Source organism: Petaurus breviceps, unplaced genomic scaffold (assembly GCF_028583685.1).
Source record: "Petaurus breviceps papuanus isolate PSGF00001 unplaced genomic scaffold, PetGlider_PUasm1.0 90849, whole genome shotgun sequence".
NCBI classification, from domain to species: Eukaryota; Metazoa; Chordata; class Mammalia; order Diprotodontia; family Petauridae; genus Petaurus; species Petaurus breviceps.
The window spans coordinates 17,892,319-17,902,407 of record NW_027187361.1 but is presented as its reverse complement, the minus strand read 5'-3'; positions in this window follow the sequence as shown (position 1 = coordinate 17,902,407).

The window sequence follows — 10,089 nt, the reverse complement described above, 5'->3', positions numbered from 1 at the left end:
CCAGCTTAGTTAAACAACATGTGAATAGGAGCACAGAAAGCAGATGGTAGGGACAATCCAAGGTTGGGGTTTGGCAAGGCAAGAGCAGCAATTGTATGAGGGAATAGAAAGGAGAGATGTCAAGTTCCTGACTCTGATGACATCAGCTCCTGATGAGCTGGCCCTTATATTCCTCACTTGCCTTGTCATGGATACTCAAGCTTCTCAGAAACATGTTATTTCCTGCAAATATTCTAACAACAAGAATAAAATGACTAGCCTATTAAAAAATAAGGAAAGGCAACACTGGATGGGAACGTGGAAGGGGTAGGGCTGAAATGGATGGGGATGACAGATAGGAAAGTAGAGGCATGGAAGAGGGTGATTTTTATTTAAGCAGTCATGGATTCTGTATGACTGAGAATGGAAGAGTAAGAGATAAGAATTTGGGAAGCTAGGTGGTGCATTGAATAGAGCACTGTCCCTGGAGTCAGGAGGACCTGAGTTCAAATCCAGCCTCAGACATTTAACACTTACTAGCTGTGTGACCTTGGGCAAGTCACTTAACCCCAACTGCCCTGCCCTCCCCACTCCAAAAAACAAAACAAACAAACAAAAAAACAAAAATAAGAATTTGCTAGCCCTGTAGTTCCTTGGGACTGGAGTTCTTACCCTCTAGAGTTTTGTGAATAATAAAGAGTAAATCAGTTCTCTTTCAAGTGTTTGAGAATACTGGAGCCTGGCCTTAACAGCTGTGATTGCTCCGTAGATGAGATCTAGTATCTGAATCTTCAGTCCTGGCCTAGATTATTGAGGTGGGACACCATTAGCTTTAGAGAGTCTGGTTCCAGAAGTAAAGGATTTGGGTGCCTGTGGCTGTGTGACTAAAGTTGAGACGTAATCATTCAAATGAAAATTGCATTCAGGCAGCTAAAGTCAGATTCAGTAGAATGGTCAGATGAATATGATCACACACATTTTTCTCCCTTGGAGTGAGGACAGACTAGGCTCTGGGAGAATTGTCTCATTTGACTGCTAGTATTCATGACAAGGCTGAACGAGGTATCTCTCTGGTACATTATTCTTCAGAACTCACTAAATTGAGGCTCTGGCATTGGCAGCTCTGGTCCTGGAATTAAGAGACGCATTAAGGGGACTATGGACCCAGAGATAAGATCAAAGACTGAAAAGCACAAGGATGTGAAATTTCAGTCTCAGGTTGTATCCAGTCTAGCTACAGAAGTTTTGCTCCGTTCTCAGCCCAGGCATAAGAGAAGGCTGAGCTGTGGTTCTGAAGTAACCACAATAAAATAAATCTAGAGTGGTAGAAAGAAAGGGAAGAAGGATGGAACTGGGAGAAAACCAGGAAGGAGAGAAAGAGGGTTTAAGTAGTCGGGGAGATAGAAAGCACAGAATACAAAAGAGAGAGAAGAGAAAAAGAGAGAAAGGGCAAAACTCATAGATCTGAGTAGGATGGTAGAGAGAAGACTGTATCTGGAGAAAATGTCACTAGTGGAGAGTAAATATAAAAGCGTGTTGTGTGTATATGTTTTTTCCCCAGAGGGCCTGTTCTTAAACATTTCCCACCACACCACTGATTCGGCAACCCTGACTGGGGTTCGAGCCTTGACTCTGCCACTGTGTGACCTTGGGCATTCCTTTGCACCTATAAAATGACAGAGTTAGAGTAGATGACTTCACATCTAAGGTCCCATCTAGGTCTATGTGTATCAACCTATTATTCTACAGCCTATTGCTTGGTCTTTTGTAATGACCTCCCTGCCTCAAGCATCTCCCCTTTCTGATCTATCCTCCATAGCTGCCAAAGTGATATTCCTAAAGCACAGTTTGCCCATCTCATTCTCCTCAATAAATTCTAATAGTTCCTTCTATTTTCTATGATCACATGCAAATTCTTCTGTTTGGCATATGAAGCTCTTCACAACCTGGCTTGAAACCTACCTTTCCAGCCTTAACATTCATCACTCCCTCTCCCATAGTCTAAAATCCAGCCAAACTTGGTTTCTTGCTATTCCTCTTAAACGACATTTCATCTCCTGACTCTGCACCTCTCCATGGGCCATTTAAAGTGGCTGGAAGGCTCTCCTTACCATCACCTCTTAGCATTCCAATTTCCTTCAGAGTTCAGTTGAAGTTCCAACTCCCAAGATGCCCCTAGCCGCTGGTGTCTCCCCCCAAAATTAACTTTAAAACATTTTATCTTGACTTATTTTCTATTTCTTCTTTCTCCCAGAGAAAGTAAGCTACTTAAGTGAAGGAACTATTTTTTGCTTGTCTTTGTGACTACACATTAGTGATGCAATGAAAAAATAGCAATTGAAACGATAACTTTAGCAAAGTAACACATTACAACATAAACCTGTAAAAACCATAATCCTTTCTATATATTACTAACAAAACCTAGGAGAAAGAGAAAGAAAGAGAAATGCCATTCAAAATAACTACAAAATACAAGGAATACAAAATACAAAAATACCTTAGAGTTAACCTTTGGAGACATACCCAGGGCTTCTATAAACACAACTTCAAAGCACTCATTACATAAATGAGAGAATTAAATAACGAGATATATTTACTGTTTCTGGCTAGGTCCTGCCAATATAATAAAAATCATGCGACTTCATTTAATACTTCCATCTCAATTTCTTAGCTAAAATGTGGATTTGAACTAGATGGCTTCTGGTGTTCCTTTCCATTCTAGACCTTTAATTATATGATCCTAATTTGCAAATTGAATGTTATAGCAAACGACCAAAGGTAGTTCTTCAGAGAACAAGACAAAATAATATGAAAATTCATCTGGAGGAACTGAGGTCAAGAATCTCAAGGGAAACAATTTTAAAATTCAAGAATGAAGTGGGCAGGGGGAGGCCAGGTGTTGCAGTGAATAGAGTACCAGCCCTGGAGTTAGGAGGACCTGAGTTCAAATCTGGCCTCAGACAATGCTTACTAGTCCTGTGACCTTGGGCAAGTCACTTAACCCCATTGTCCTGCCTTACCCCTCTAAAAAGCAAAAAAGAAAAAAAAAGAATGAAGGGGAATTAGCATTACTAGATTTCAAATTCTACTACTAAGTTATAGTTATGAATATAATTTTATATTGATTAAAAAGAAAAGTGAATGTTGAAAACTTAAAATAAATAATTTTTTTAAAAGTGGAAGTGGAACAAAATAGACAGGCAATATCTAGAAGTAAAGGATTCCTTTTCAACAGGAACTACTGCAAAAAGTGGAAAGCAGTTTGGCAGAAAATAAGTTTGGATCAGCATCTTACTCCACATACCATATTAAGCTCCAAATGTATACATGACTTAAAGATATGGCATCACATCATTCATGAAAGGGATAACTGAAAGAGGCGCAATTATAGGCAGGTAGAGAAATCTTAGTGAAGCAAGAAATAGAGGATTTGATAAAGGATAAAGCTGGCCACTTTAGATGTAATTTAAGAGCTTTTGCATTGAAGGGAATTAATACGAAATAAGGAGTTACAAAATGAAGACAGGTTTAAGACTTCTGAAAAAGTCTTATTTCTAAATTATATAAGAAATTAACAAGAATAAGACCAAGAATTATTCCCTAGGAAATAAGCAGGCAAAGAATATGAACAATTTGAAAAAAAAAAAGAAATGGAAATGATCAGTAATCAGGAAACCCCTTCAAATCACTAGTAATCAGAGAAATGCAAGCTAAAACAACTCTAAGATTTCACTTCAAACCCTTCAAGTTGTCAGACATGGCAAAAAGTGGAGGAAGATGAAGAAATAAGCACCGAGCGAAGCAATTTTTACAAATATCTCCTTAGATCTGCAAGGCAGATGGCATTATTATCCCTGTTTTGCAGTTAAGGAAACTGAGGCAAACAGAGGTTAAGTGATTTTTCCCAGAGTCACACAACCAGTAAATGCCTCGGGTTGGATTTGAACTCAGGTCTTCTTGATTCCTGGCCCATCACTCTACCCACTGTGCCATCAGTTGCCTCTAAAGAGCAGTTTGTTCTGAAATATGGAATTAGTCCATGCTGTAGGAGCTATGGAATATCAGCACTAATGTGTTGTTGTTAGAGTCGTAAATTGTCAGTGTTACGAAAAACAATTTTGAATTGCTCAAGAAAAGTAATTAAACATTTTATGGCCTGTGACTCAGTTTGTGACTCAAGAAAGTTAAAGACAAAAAGAAAGATCCAATACATACATCCAAATATTAACAACTGTATTTTTTGTGGTAGCAAAAAACTGGAAATAATACAAAAGCCCAGCAAACAAGAAAAAGTAGAACAAATTTTGCTATATGAATGTGTAACACTATTAATGGGATAGGGTCTCCTTCAGTGACCCTACAATGAAGCCTAACAAATATCTTACAGCAAAGTCTAAAGACAAAGTGAGGTCTTATGCCTCACACCTAGATTCACCAACAGAACAACTTTTCATCCCTCCTGCTATGTGTGGTGTTGTTTTTAAAAACTCTTATCAAATTGCTATTCCTTTCCTATTGTTCTCTCACTATGGGGAATCTTGACTTTCTTTGGCTTAAATAAAACTGCCTTATCCTCAGTGACTTGCCTTTCTCTATAATAACTTCTCAAATATTCTCTATCAAATCTATCATTCTTTAAAAATCATATCTCCAAGTGTTTTGTGGTTTTATCATTTTTATTTTGTCAACTTTTAAGTAATAACACGTGTATTTGTAAATTAAGAGAGGTACCCATCATACTGAAGTCTCCAATAAGGTAACAAATCCCTCTGATGGCCTTGAAACTGTGTTTCTTAAAATCACATTTCTCTAGTCTTTAATGAATTAAAAAAAACTTTCTCTGCTTCTTTATAACAATAAATGGTTCCTATACTAGTGAGGTATCACTTCACATTGTTAAAAAAAAAAAAAAACCTGCCCAAATCCTATCTGAAAGCTGTTTCTTCATTCAGATATTTTAAGAGTTCTTTTCTACTCCTATTACACATCAAAATGTTCATTCTTAAAATCACCAATATTCCACATCATTTAGCAATGAATATAAATTTCTTCCTTTCCACAAAAACCCTCCCTCTTCCCTTTTTCATCATTAATCATTGCTTGTGAAAAGGGTCTTAAAGAGACCATATACTTTACAAATGTAATGGAAAATTATTGCTCTGTTGAGAAGCAAACAATATGAAAAATTCATAAAGACTTGCATGAATTGATACAAAACAAACAGTAGAATAATATACACAATGACTGCAACAATGTGATTAAAAACAACACAAAAGGGCTCAGAATAAATTCAGCGACCAATATTAAATTGAGAGATCAGATGACTACTACTGATGCCAAATGTGGCAGATGTGAATAGTCATGGCTGGTTTTGCTTGCCCACTTTTCTTTGTTCCAAGAGAGAATAGGAAGGTGGGGGAGGGTAGGCAAAGACTAGAAAGGAAAATGTTTGTGATTTTTTTTAAAGATCATTAATAAAAGTTGAGATTTTTAAAATAGATACTGTTCTTAAATTTCAAAAGTTTTTGTGAGATCACAAGGTTCTAGTCTCAATCATTATTTTTACATGTGTTCACAAAGAAACAGAGCTAGAAAATGAGCTAGAAAAGGAAATGGCAAATCACTCCAGTATCTTTGTCAAAAAGCAAACAAACAAACCCACATGGGGTCACAAAGAGTTGGACATGACTGAAATGACCAAATAACAAATGATAAGAATTACAACCTATGCCCCAAGTATTCCAAAGTCAATTGTAAATATCAGTAGTATCAAACTCAAATAGAAATGAAGACCACTGAGTCATACATAAAGATGCCTGCAAGCCACATATTGACTTAGAAACCCACATGTGAACATTATTTTGTTTTCTATTTTTATTTTTATTTTTTTGCTAAATATTTCCCAATTACATTTTAATCGAGTTCTAGCTGCACTTTGGAGTGCTGTGGGCCCCATAAAGACCGAAAACTATGTCTTTGACACTTGTGGTGTATATGAACCATGCTCAATCTTGGGGGTGGCCCCAAGATTATATTTCTTTCATTTATTCACCATCACCCAGAGTTTTCTCTGAATAACTCATATCTAGGTCTCTAGAGAAATGAGTAAAAAGGTTCCCTGGTTCCTATGAAAGCATTCAAAGCAAAGATTTTTTTTCCCTACAGAAAATGAAAAAAAAAATAACAATAGCCCATAAAGAGTCCACTCTCACCTTTCTGGCAAGTCCCACTTTCATTACAGGGAAGGAAAAGGAACTTATTTTTTTTAGAAAGATGATCCCTTTCCCAACATTCCAGTGATTCCCTTCTCACTTTAGGGATCTATGTAGCCCTTCATTTTTATGGCACAAACTTAAGAATTTGGAATCCCTAAGGAGGGGAAAGAATTTGGGGTTGGTTGAGAAGCTACTACCTTTCCCAAGGAACTTGCACTGTCCAAATAACTCATGGTACCTGTGGAGGACAATGTCCAGATTTTTTGTTCCTCCACACTATGGCCCAGTTCCTTCTAGTTCCTCCAGCTCCATTGCCAAGGGATAGATCCCATTCTAGCAACACTACTTCTGCCAAAGGCTCAGGTTCAGGAATTCCAAGCGCTTGGCCATAGAATTCCTCTTGCCCTGACTGCCATCTCTCAGGCTGAGAGGTTTTATATGGTCTCTCTATAACTGGGGTTAAATATTCTCCCATCTTCCCAGACTACTTGGCCAAGACTACTTACAAGTTAAATGTGCTTCATTGGTAGCTGGTGGAAAGACAGTTGAGGTGCATAGAGTTCTATCTGTCTTAGGTCTGAGTTTTGGTCTTTGGTATATGGCTTGTGATCAGTTCTCTCTCTGGAGATCTCTGAAAAAGGTTAACAGAAGCCATTTGGTGATGCAGTAAATAGAGCACCAGGCCTGGAGTCAGGAATTATCTTCCTGAGTCCAAATTTGTCCTCGGACACTTATTAGCTGTGTGACCTGGGCAAGTCACTTAACCCTCTTTGCCTCAGTTTCCTCAGCTGTAAAATGACCTGGAGAAGGATATGGTAAGCTACTCCGGTATCTTTGCTAAGAAAACCCCAACTGGGGTCACAAAGAGTCAAACACGACTGAAAATGACCCAAAAACAAAAATGAAAAAGGTTGAACTCTGTCAGCTCCCTTTTAAAAGTCCAGCATGAAGGGGAGGCTTTGATAACCTGAGTCAACAAACTCATTCCTCATTAGACACTTCATCATTCATCCTCACTGAGGTTCTAATGAGTTGACAAATATTCAGACTTTCTGGGCCCTGAGATCATAGGATTCACATAGTTCAAGCTGAAAGGGGCCCCAGGAGATCAATGAACCACCATTTTAAAGAAGACCAAACAGAGAAGGTTAAGTAACTTGCCCAAGATCACAGAGCTATTAAGTGTCTGAAGTTATATACAAACCCAGGTCTTCTTTACTCTATCCATCCTTTCAATCAATTAAGGAGAAAGAATATATTCACCCTCTATAGGAAGATGCAATCAAAGATCAAAATTAGAGCTCACTTTACTGTAAACATATGAAGCTGATCAGATGCCTAGCAGAAAAATAGACCAAATTCTCCTAAAATGAATGTTTGGTTTTTTTTTGTTTTTGTTTTTGTTTTTTTTTTTTTTACCATTTTTCAAAGCTATCAGATGCACAAAAAATTAATTCTATTTTCAAATTACCGGCTGAAACAAAGTGAATTCTGCCCAAGTAAAGAAAACCAGTGGAGTTTGTGATTAGGTCCAGCGGTCACTAGAGGGAGCTCCCTTCAGAGAGGATGAAATGCATTTTCGTATGTTTCAAAGTTATTTCTTTTTAGGCATGACTAATTCTGGGTTTTCTCAGTCAAGATTATGGAGACAAAAGTCACTATGCTATTTGTTGTCTAACTTTCTAACTTCAGTTGTAATTTGTTATTGAACACATTCAACACTGTTGGAGTGTCAATAGGAAAATTCCAGTTCTCCAGGTTTTGACAACAGCTGAGAAGAAAAGTGTCATTAAAAACAGAACTTTGGATTCAGCACCAGGCCCAAGCCAAGAAGGTGCAGGTAGGGTAACCTGGGAAAAGAAGAAAGGTAGCTACGATACTGGAAAAACAGCATTCACAGCACGGTCGGACTGACTAGTGTTACCATTGCTTCATGCTGTGTCCTATGGTTACTCTTGTATGCATTCAAGCACACGAAGTGGTAGATCTCATTTCCTGAATGCCTGACAAATTTTAAAACTCATCAGGGAACTATTCCCCCGAAAAGGTAGCCTATAATTTACAGGAACACCAACACCCCAAAGAAATAATGAAGTACTTTTGTTGCAACAACCATACAGTAATTTTAAAACCTCACCCAGAGAAGCCTATTGCCCCGTTACTGGTAGTGATGAAGAATGTCTCCACTCCTGCTTTTGACTTCTCTACCTTTATATATCGCAGATGCCTATAGAATGTATCCACTCTCTCTCCCCCCACTTAAATAGCTATAAAGATCCTATCTTTTGGTGCTTTAACTGTTCATTGAGTTCCTAAAACCAAAAGAAATGAGTAGATTCACCTTCAAATCTGAAAAGCATGTATAGGGGACTGGAAAAGATATATCTACATATGCATGAATAAATAAGTAAACAAATGGAAAAGCATTTATGAAACACTTGCTACAAAGCATTGTATTAAGTGATGGAGATACAGTCCCTGCTCTCAAGAAGGGAACTTTCAAAAAGGAAAAAAAAACATACATGGGAGTTTTCAGTTGCAAGTCAAACTGAATGGTTTGGTGGCTCTCGGGGTGCAATGGCAATGCACTTTCCTTATGTCACTTTGATAAAATCACTCATTTCAGACACAGAATCATTTGACAATGCAAAGGACTTTAAAGGGAGCAAGAGCTTTCTCATCTGGGTCTTTGGTAGCTATAGCTGGTGAAGCAGGAGAGATGGTAGCTCCTACAGAAGAAGTTGCTGGTTTCCACCTCCACAGGGGATGAACCCCAGCATGATGGCTGATGGGGCTGAGTTGGAAGCAGGGCCAGTGATCTGGGGGACATTACTGTCCCCAAGGTTTTGGGGTTCAGCATCCTTGGTCATCTCTGTCAGAGTCTAAGGGGAGCTGGTGGTCAAGGTATTGGTTGTGGTTTGTTCACTGGGCACATCCCGCTTTCTGTCTCCATATCAGGGCACCTTGCTGTTCATATGTATGTATACATATATGTATATATATATATGTATGTGTTTGTATATATATGTGTATGTGTGTATATATGTGTATATATACATACATATGTGTGTGTGTGTATATATACATATATAAACTACCTTAGACTCTGACAGAGGAAGCCAAGAATGCTGAACCTCAAAGTCTCAGGAATTGCATGCTCTGGAGGGCTATCCTAGAACCAGGTTCTAGGAGCACCCTAAGGGGCTTTGGAGTATCTCTCTTCTAATGTCATTGGCTCAACCCCTACTTTTAGGTACTAATTCCATTTAGCTGCTAAACATCAATTAGATTTTGTAAAGAAATAATTACTTCAAAGATATGGCAATAACAATAACAAAAACAAAGCTTCCCCCCAGGACCTTAGGCAGCACAACTTACTGTCTCCTACCTCAGTCTCTGGAGCACAATAGGCTTAAGTTTAGCTCAGTTTCTATTTAACATTGGTCCTACTAAGTGTCTGTCCAAAGTTAAGTATTGTTGCCAGAAGAGTCCTTGTTTGAATTAAAACCAAAGTGGGTCTTGAAGATCATTCCTTCTCCATGGGGCATCAATGTATCTGAAGTGGCTATAACACATGGATGCTGTGATCCTGGGACATCAGAGTCTCATTCTCATGACCACTTGAAACCTAGATCAGAATCTTTTAACTTCTTCACTTAGAATGAAAAAGAACAAATGCAGAGGGCCATTTCAGAGGCCCAATTTTTGGCCTCCATGGAGAGGGACCAAGGCCACTCCCCTTACTGCACTCACCAAATGCCATCAGCAAAGGTGTCCAAGAGATTCACCAAGGGGGCGGTTAAAGAGAAAAGAGCCTGGTCTTTTTTGAATGCTTCTATAGACAATCAGAGTCTATTTTCATCACATAGTTAGCTAATTGGAATCAGTTACAGAT